Source organism: Lygodium microphyllum, unplaced genomic scaffold (genome assembly GCF_053477565.2).
Source record: "Lygodium microphyllum isolate KBCC unplaced genomic scaffold, Lygodium_microphyllum_v1.1.10 scaffold_37, whole genome shotgun sequence".
NCBI classification, from domain to species: domain Eukaryota; kingdom Viridiplantae; phylum Streptophyta; class Polypodiopsida; order Schizaeales; family Lygodiaceae; genus Lygodium; species Lygodium microphyllum.
This window is the reverse complement of record NW_028229520.1, coordinates 1,303,651-1,312,938: the sequence shown is the minus strand read 5'-3', so window position 1 is coordinate 1,312,938 and position 9,288 is coordinate 1,303,651.

Sequence of the window (9,288 nt, the reverse complement as noted above, 5' to 3'; positions counted from 1 at the left end):
CTGGAAGATTTGCTCAAGCTGTTAGATGATTCTACCATTCACTTTGTTGAGCAATCAACCTCACCATGAGCAATGTTGTGCCTATGATGCTTGTTATCCTCTTGGGAAATCAAAGGCTCCTTGGGCACTAATAGCTTTTGTGCACACTCAACGGTTACATATGATATTCACTTGTTAAGCACACTAGGCTGAGGATCTACCCTTCAAATAGTCCCATTTGGTTTCTTGATTTCAATCATGAGGGGCTTGGTCACTCCAATATTTTTTACTCGAGACTTGTTCTTTCATTTAGATTTCCTCCTACGCTTCTTTGCTCTTGATATGTCATGGCCTTCAGCTGACAGAGGTGGTTTAGCAGGGGGTTTTGGTACCCCAAATCCATTGATTACCTGCGTATAATACCCTTGAGCACTTAGCAATGCTTTGGATATCCATCATGGCGTTGTGCTAGCTCTCCATCAATACCTTCGTCTATAAGGATTGGGCTTCTTTTGTGGTCTTCTACAATATTTGTAAGTCCAAAGCCTATCTTTGGCACTATCTCCTGACCTTCTTGTTTCAAGCATGGCCTCGCTCATTGGTTCTCTTTGTTCAACATGCACTTGTATCAACTCTTTCAACAAGTCCTTGCTCTCGTTACTAGGCTTGCCTGGTATGTCAGAATGTTCCTTTCCTTTCCCTTGAGGTTTGATGAGGTCACCCTTACTAAAGGTTGTGATTATCCTTACACCCGGTAGTTTCAAGTATATCCTCTGAGCTACATAATCAGCCTCACACTTCATTGCCCTTTTGAAGGGTCTTCCTAGGAGGGTTTCCTTTCCACAATTAGCACTATTTGGAGGAACATGGAATAGGATAGGCAAGCTTTCAGTTTCAATAGTTATAAGGATTTTTCACTTCCCTATAAGTGCTTGTGGGTGTCTCCCGTAAGGACTAAGAGTTGCATTAGTCAGTGTGAGCTCTGGTTGGCCTAGTAGAGTCCATGCTTCATAGGTCAAGATATTAAAATCTGCTCCTTCATTGATGCGAGCATCAACAATATGCTCTATTTTTGTGGTGAGTTTCACCCTAAGATAAGCAGACGGTACTATGTCTTCATCTTCCGGATCTTGGCTTGTAAATTCAAGCCTTCTGATACATGCCTTTGAGTTCCCAACTGCATAACCAGATGCGGATTCTCTACTAATGTATTGGGTCGTCTGTGCAGTGTCGTTCAAGGTGCATCTATTGTCAGAGCTGTCATGTCTAGCCATCCTCGCAGTGGCTTGATGTTGTTGCATTCTATTTTAACTAGACACAATCTAGATGCAACCTATACATGTTTTTGTGGTATGGCCTTTTTTCCCTTATTGGCTAGATTGGCCTATTGAAGTTCCAGGGTCTCTGTTTCAGGTATGGGCTTTTGGTTGTTTTTTTGCAAGTGAGAATCTATGCTTGTTCAGAGCCCTCACTACACTAGGATCTAATTTGGAGGACCTATCACGGTGCGCATTTTCTCTCAAATCTACTTGGGGGAAGTGCAAACGAGGCAGAGCCCCCTCTGCGGGGGTTCGGGCGGGCAGTCCCCTTGGCCCACAAGGCGTTACGCTAAATACCATGCGCGATTTGAAGGACCATTTGTAGCCAAGTTTTGAACTACTTGCTCTAGATTTCAGCTCAGTGTAGATCTTTGATGTGCCTCCGGCTCTATACAGTCTCTAGGTCGATTTCAGGGCTAAGATGTGTCAAATCTGTATTCTATTCACCTATCCACTTTTTACAATTTTCTATCTGATTCTTAGAGGTTCGATTATTAGAATTGGATGTCCGACTCTAGGTTGGTCTGATCAGCCGATCGAACGGTCCGAGTTCTAGTGTTTCGATTTTGGTTGTCTGATTATGGGTTGGTCCAATTCTAGGAATCGGGGATCCGATTGTGGGATGTCCAATTTTTGTGTGTCCGATTTTCATGCCTCCAATTCTAGGAATCGAACGTCCGATTTGACAAGTGTCCGATTTGGAGTGTCTGATTCTAGATGGTTCGATTTTTGTGTGTCTGATTTTGGTGCATCCAATTTTGGAAATCGGACGTCCGATTATGGGATATTGGTCCAATAATGGGATGTCCAATTTTTTAAATCGGACTAGGTATGTCCGATCGAATAGAATGGGTTGGTCCAAGTCTGAAAATTGGACCGGAATCGAACTGTCCATGTCTAATTCTAGGAATCGGACCCTGGTAACGGTGTCTGATTCCTACACGGACAAGTTTTTAGCAATGATGAAAATCACTCGTTTTTAATGATTTTGGTCATGAGGGGTTGCACAACCTTCCAAAACGTAAGAATAGACCCTAATGAAGGATTGTGCATATCTGAAATAGCAAAAAAACTCCAAAATAAAAATTGAGAGACAAATCAAACCCTCTTGCCATGTTATGACAGCAGAAACCCCAATGCTTATTTTCCTTTCTTTTCTTTGTTTTTTTCCTACCCTAATGCATCCAAATCACAAAGAAAACACCTATACTACTGCAATCTACTTTTCCAAATCCAAAAAATCAAAAACCTACTTGCTAAGGAGATCGAATACCTCTTCAAACTCCCTCGCTTTCTACATATCTACCTCAAGTACCAGTTCAGGAAAAACCCTACTTCAGTGCTCGATTCGAAGCGTGCAAGCGCTCAAGGCTTGAATCCGTTGGTTCTAGTAATGGAACCAAAATGTAGATGTGAGTACAAGCTCAACCGCCAAGACCCAATGACCACTTATTATTCAAGTGTTCCAAGAAAAACACTAATGGTTGCCTCACATAGCTGATGCGCTATGCATCTCAACCGCCAAGGCCCAATGACCACTTATTGTTCAAGTGTTCCAAGCCAAGCACTAATGGCTGCCTCTCACATAGCTGATGCACTATCCATCTCTACGAGTTCAACCGCCAAGACCCAATGACCACTTATTGTTCAAGTGTTCCAAGCCAAGCACTAATGGCTGCCTCTCACATAACTGATGCGCTATCCATCTCTACGAGTGTAGTGAGCTTACCTCCATGCCCGATCCAATTTCCTCCTCTCTCGAGCACTCTGGTAGCTCCACAATCCAAGTGCAAGCTTCAAGCAAGCTCCATCCTCAAGCTCCACGCTCTAAGCTTCATTGCCGCGACCAAGAGAAGAGAAGAGAAGAGAAGAGAAGAGAAGATTGAGAGCTTCTCCACCATGGTCCCTCACCCTCACACACTCACTTCCTCACACTCTCGCACTCCCTCTCTCAAGCATAAGCTAAAGCAAGCAAGAATAAGAAGAAGAAGAGGAGGAGAGCTACTTTTGGCCACACACAAGAATGATCTTCTTATTCACTTTTCAACTTTATATACAAAACCCTAAATCCCTTTTGGGTGGTCATCCCCTTATCCCCTTTTTTACATGGCCAGCTAGCCTTTTTTCCCATTGTCCTCCTATCTTTCTAGCTTCCTTCCTACCACCCATCTACTTTTACAATTTACAAGGGTGAGAGCCCTCAGTGCTCTTAAAATAAATCTTGGTGCACCTTGCACTCTTTTACAAAAGTATTGACTTGCGCTTGTTCTTGTGCGCCTCTCTCCATGATTTAGCTTTTCTGTACCTCTTGTGTTTCCATATTTTTCTTGTCACGTCTTCGTCTTCCCTTTCACTTTGCCTTGGCCCTGTCCTCCACTTTAGATTTTCCACCTTGTTCATCTGAGGGTTAACAAGGACTCGTGTACTTTGGCAACTCATGCCGATAGGGTGACACTAATGCCTAGGAACTCCACATACCTCAGGTTACTCAAGTTTAGATACGACAACTTGCTGGTCCCACAAGGCATTACAGACAGGAACAAGAACGGAATTTTGGAGATTCCTCTCCTCAAAAAGTGCAATGAGGTGAGGGTGACTAATGTCACACCCTCGCATTCCCACAACACAAGGCTAAATTCCCAGAAGGTTGCCCAGGAAGAAAGGGGGGCTCGTGAGATGGAGGCCTGGGAGATAGAGGCTGAGAGGGAGACCATTGAGAGAGGCATGTTAGCATACATGAGAACAATCATGAGGAAACACTTGAGATGCTGGGTCCATTTTTTGATGTTTTGTTGCCTCTAAGAAGGCTACACCAGTAGAGCAGCTCAGTGCCATCCGCTTTAACAAGGAGGATATTCGAGTCCTCTCAAAGATTCAAAAGGAGGTCAATGATCATGTAATGACTACAGCCTTAAGGTATTGTAAAACTCTAAAAATTTTTCATGTTTTCCTTGTATGCATATGGCCTAAATCTTACTATTTATTTGCTTTTGCTGCTTAATTCTTGTAAATCTTCCCTCTAATGTTCAAGAGAATGTTTTTTTTATAGATTCTCTCCTATCGATAGATTTGACCCAAGAGAGAATATCTGGATGTGTGCCCGGTGGTACCAGATTGCAATTTGGATCTCGTACAACATCTGGTTATGGCATACCATTAAAGGTAAGGCCTTTTTGGTATGTTTCTTTTAAGTTATCTCAAATCTTTCTTTTATTGCCACTTCTTTTATTTTCGAGTGGTAATGGCCTAGAGACTCTTCTTCATCAAGATGAGTTTGATGTGGGTCTGCCAGGTGTGAAATTCGACTCCTTTGAAGCGAGCACTTGGAGAGTCTTTGCCCATGTTAGATGGCTGGAGAAATAACAAATCAGCACCACAATTCTTAGATTTTGAGCAGCACAAGAGATAATCTTGAGTGTGCTAACAAGCACAAGTTTGAAAAAGCACTAAGTGATTAGTATCAAGAGATACTTGTGGAGCCAAATGCTTGGTAAATCCTCAATAGATCTTCTATTCCCCTCCTTGATTTTCTTGCTGAGCTTCTTGTTGGAAATTCAAAGTGGCAGAACCTTGAGTAGGGTAAGAAAAATGAGAAGGATGAGATGTAAGAGGTTTGATTTCTTCAAGCACTTCCCCTCCTCAATGATTTGATGGCCCAAAGTTTGCTGAGACCTCTATTTTGAAGCAGATCAGAGTGAGAAGATGTTAGTTTTTCCCAATGGGAGTGAAAGAAGATGTGGAAAATGAGCCTATGATAGAGTGGCTTTGGTAGACTAATTCTAGGGTTTCAGACCCTCTGCATTTTGTTTGCAGCAAATCGCAGGAGAACGCATTTGGGCTAAAATTTCCCGATGCTCAGTCACACGAGATTTCACCCTCTATAGCTTCGCTACCAGCTGTACGACCAGACAGAACGTTGCCAATGTCGAATCAAAATAGCACCAATGTCGAGATGTTGCATAACAAGATGCTACACCCTGAGCAAAAGAACACATTCAAAGAAGAAAGCGTGATGTATTATGGCCTCTAGAGTGAGAACAAGAGGCTCTAAGCAAGGTAGATTCTACAAGCTATGGTTGCCATGGAAGGTCAAGTAGAGATAGGGATGGAGATGAAGCTAGATACTCACCCTGAGCCTGGATTGAGCTAGAGAGAGATTGAGAGAATAGAGAAGGAGCTATGGCATGCCCAATTGAGCTCTGATACCATGTGAAAACATGGATCTAGGACATGGCTATGACAAAATCTATGGAGGTTGAAAGAGGAAGAATGAACTCATGAAGACATTGACACTGACAAGACAAATTATCACACAAGTGAATTGGGTTCCAACATTGAGACTTGGACTCATAAACACAATCTTGTGTGTGGATAGTGACACGGACACTTTACTTGAAAGAAAAGAGTGATATCATTGCATTAGAAAAGAGAGCAAGTACAGTGCTTTATAGGAAACTGGATGGTAGCACTTCTCCTACTACCTTGGAGTTGGGTTCTTAAGTTTTCAAGGTATGGCAATAAACCCTCCTTGTTGGTCATCAGTTGGACATCAACTTTAAGTAAATGCAACATCTTCTAACCTTCTATCTTTAAGTGTGATACTATGTAGAATTTTTCTTGTCAAATTCATTCCTCATGCGCTTGGAGCATACCAATGCAATAGCCACTCTTATCACCTTTCCACTCTATTAGCCCCATTAGAGTGATATGCAATGAGAAGTTCATGCATTGATAACCTCTAGACCCTAGTGTATGTACCTTTGTGCGGGTGTTTGCAAAGGTAAACATATATCACAACAACTATTGTATCGTAGGAAATTTCTTAAGTATGTATTAGATTCCTAAATGGATAGATCATAGTGCAGGACAACTTAGATGTTTAAGAGAGCAGTTTTGATGTTGATGATAAACTTATTTAGGATGCAATCTATGTCATAACCTCAACTGAACATTATATGACTCGTACTAAGCCTCAATAAGTTTGCATCCTATGTGGGAATAGATTAGAAATTCCTTTCATTTCATATGATAAATCATGCTTATAGATTAAATTATGTGTACAATGGAAGACTGGAGTTTCTTTCGAGTTTTACAGGTCACCTGGATGTGGAGAGAGGGCGACGAGAAGTTACGGTTGGTTGCGACTCCACTGGCATTTCTATCTTCGACCACGGCTTTCACGTTAGTACTCTTAGTAAGATTTCTCTTTGGAGCCATCTTGCATACACAATCCTTACCATGGGACCTTGATGTGGTGGCTTTGTTCAAGGGCGGCTCGCAAGTGGTCACCAAACCGATGAGGGAGATGAAAGTCTAATAGTGTTCGTGACTTTGAAAATCACGTTGGCTAGAGATAATCTCTAACTTTCACCTCTCTCTCTCTCTCCCCCTCTTCTACTTCTTTCTCTTTTCTTCTCTTCTTCTTCTCTATCTCCTTCTCTTCGTCTCTCTCTTCTTCTTTCGCTTCTTCTTATTTCCCTTTCCTCCTCCTCTCCTTCCTCTTCTCTCCTTATCCCTCTTCTTCCCTTCTCTCTCCCACTCCTTCCTCTCTCCTTCCCCTTCTCTCCCTCTTACTCTCTTTTCTCTCCCACTCCTTCTTCCCCTCTCCTTCTCTTCTTCTATTTCCTCTCCCACTCCTTCTTCTCTTCTTTCCCTCTTCTTCTTCTTCTTCTTCTCCTTCTCTCTTCCCTCTCTCCTTACCCCTTCTTCTTCTCCTTCTCTCTTCTCTCTCCTTCTCTTCTCCCTTCATAGTGCCCACTGGGGGGGCGCAACTGTCATTCGAACAAGGAGGGGGGGAACGCCCTGACAAAGCCCTCAGGGGGGGCGCTGCTGCAGACCAAGAGCCAGGGTGGGGGCACTGTACCCAGACGAAGGGGGGCGCACTGTGCTCATCACGGCCAGCAGGGGGGACCGCCTGCACAGAAGGTAGGGGGCCTGTCCTTGGCGGTAGCAATGAGTCTAGAGGAGGGGAGCCGAGGCCTGGCAAGGCTGGAGGGGGCACTGTCGAGTTGGAGGGCGCTGAAATCACCAGCGGGGGGGAAGGCTGCCGGTCGTGAGGCTGGAGAGGGACCACACTTGCCAGCGACGGCCGATGATGGAGAGGGCCACTTTATAAGGAGGGAGGGGGAGTGGCAATGGCGGTGCCACCTGCCACCTGGGGGCTGCCCCATCTCCCACACTTCACCCTCTCTCTCTCTCTCTCTCTCTCTCTCTCTCTCTCTCTCTCTCTCTCTCTCTCTCTCTCTCTCTCTCTCTCTCTCTCTCTCTCTCTCTCTCTCTCTCTCTCCCCCCCGCCATGCACACGGTAGGGGGAGAGAGAGGGAGAGTTTCTTTTAAATCAAAACAAAATTTGAAAAATCTAGGGGGGGTGAGTTCCTATGGGGGGAGGCACGGGGGGTCACAGGGGCGGGGGGAGGCATTACATCAAATCTGAAATTTCCCTCTTATACATAATCCAGAGCTTTTTTAATCAAATTTCCATAATTGGAAATGGAATTCAAATAGTTTTTGTATCACTTTTTGTCCTTCTTACAATTTTGCATCTGTATTTTCATTTGTACTATTGAGGCAAGAGGAAAACTTGTGTAGTGTGAATGTCCTTACATAAAATATTTCTCTCTTTTCTCTGGGACACTTGCACATAAGGTTCATCGTGATTCACGCTATTTGCAAACATGAAAAATGTATCTTAAACAATGTACTACACTTTTGTATTATATATTCTATTTACCTTGTAACCATTGCACTTGAACAATTTAGCAACATGAATATTTAGGCCCTCATTCATTAGGTCTATTCGTACTTAACATAAGGAGACATTTGCACTTATGCTGAGCATCGTTAAGAGCTCATCCTCCAACCAAACCTCCAACATCATCTTGTAAGTCTTGATCAATTGCCATGATCTTTTCATTCACATAATGCCATCTCATGTAATATAAAGTCAGAATAAAATTTTGTGATGCATTCATATATTTGCAAACAATAGATTTTCATTCCACTTTGGACATAATCCCACACACTTCTTTTATATCCTAACTCTGACCTAAGAAGTCCATACATTTCTCCAATTTGCATATGAACATTGATGTTGTTTGCCAAACTTCCTCATCATTAAAGAAATCCACAAAAACATATAATGGCATGAAGATTGTGATCTTCAATTGTCTGCTAGCTACATTAGACTATAGATATCTTTGAATCTCTACATAAATCTTCAATCTATAAGATTCACATGTTTTCGCTTCCGAGATTGGCCACTCTGCACTATTCAATGCTGGGAGTGGAAGAGGGTTGAGAGATACAAATCATGTTATGATTAATTGTGCATTGTAAAATTTTCCATAAAGAAAAACCCCATCCTTGGCCAATGACCTATTGGAGGTTACTTTGTACAACTACTCACCAATAAAGCCGTGAATGGCATCAAAGATTCCAAGTATGCTTTCAATAGGTTGCCAATCTTCAAGGTTTGATGGATACATATCTACAACCCTAAATAGACTTCAGTAAATTCTTGAAAAAAAAACTTAGTTTCAAGCCTACTGAGATTTTTTGAACTTACAGCTTGGTCTATGGCATGGCACATCAATAGGCCAGTTCTGCAAACGCAGTTCTGAGTGCATATATGCATGTTGTATAAGCATCTCCTTGATTTTTTTCCCCAATCCTTTGACTTTGAAATCCTTGACTTGCCCCTTGTAGGTGAAAATGAATTAATTTCCACGTCGGCTTCTCTTCCTTATCTACAACATAACCCAACTACCAATAGAGATGGTAGTAGGAATCCACATATGTTGTCGAGATCAAAATTGTTGTAGCTTGTGATTGTTCTAATAGAATAAGAGGGACATTGAGGACGTGAGGCTTCCATTGACATAAAAGATGAAGCAAAAGAAGAAATTGTAAGAAGCTGGGAATACTTAGAATACTAATAATATGCCATGTCACATTGACACTGGTATATAAGGAGAGAAGTTGTAATTTTTCA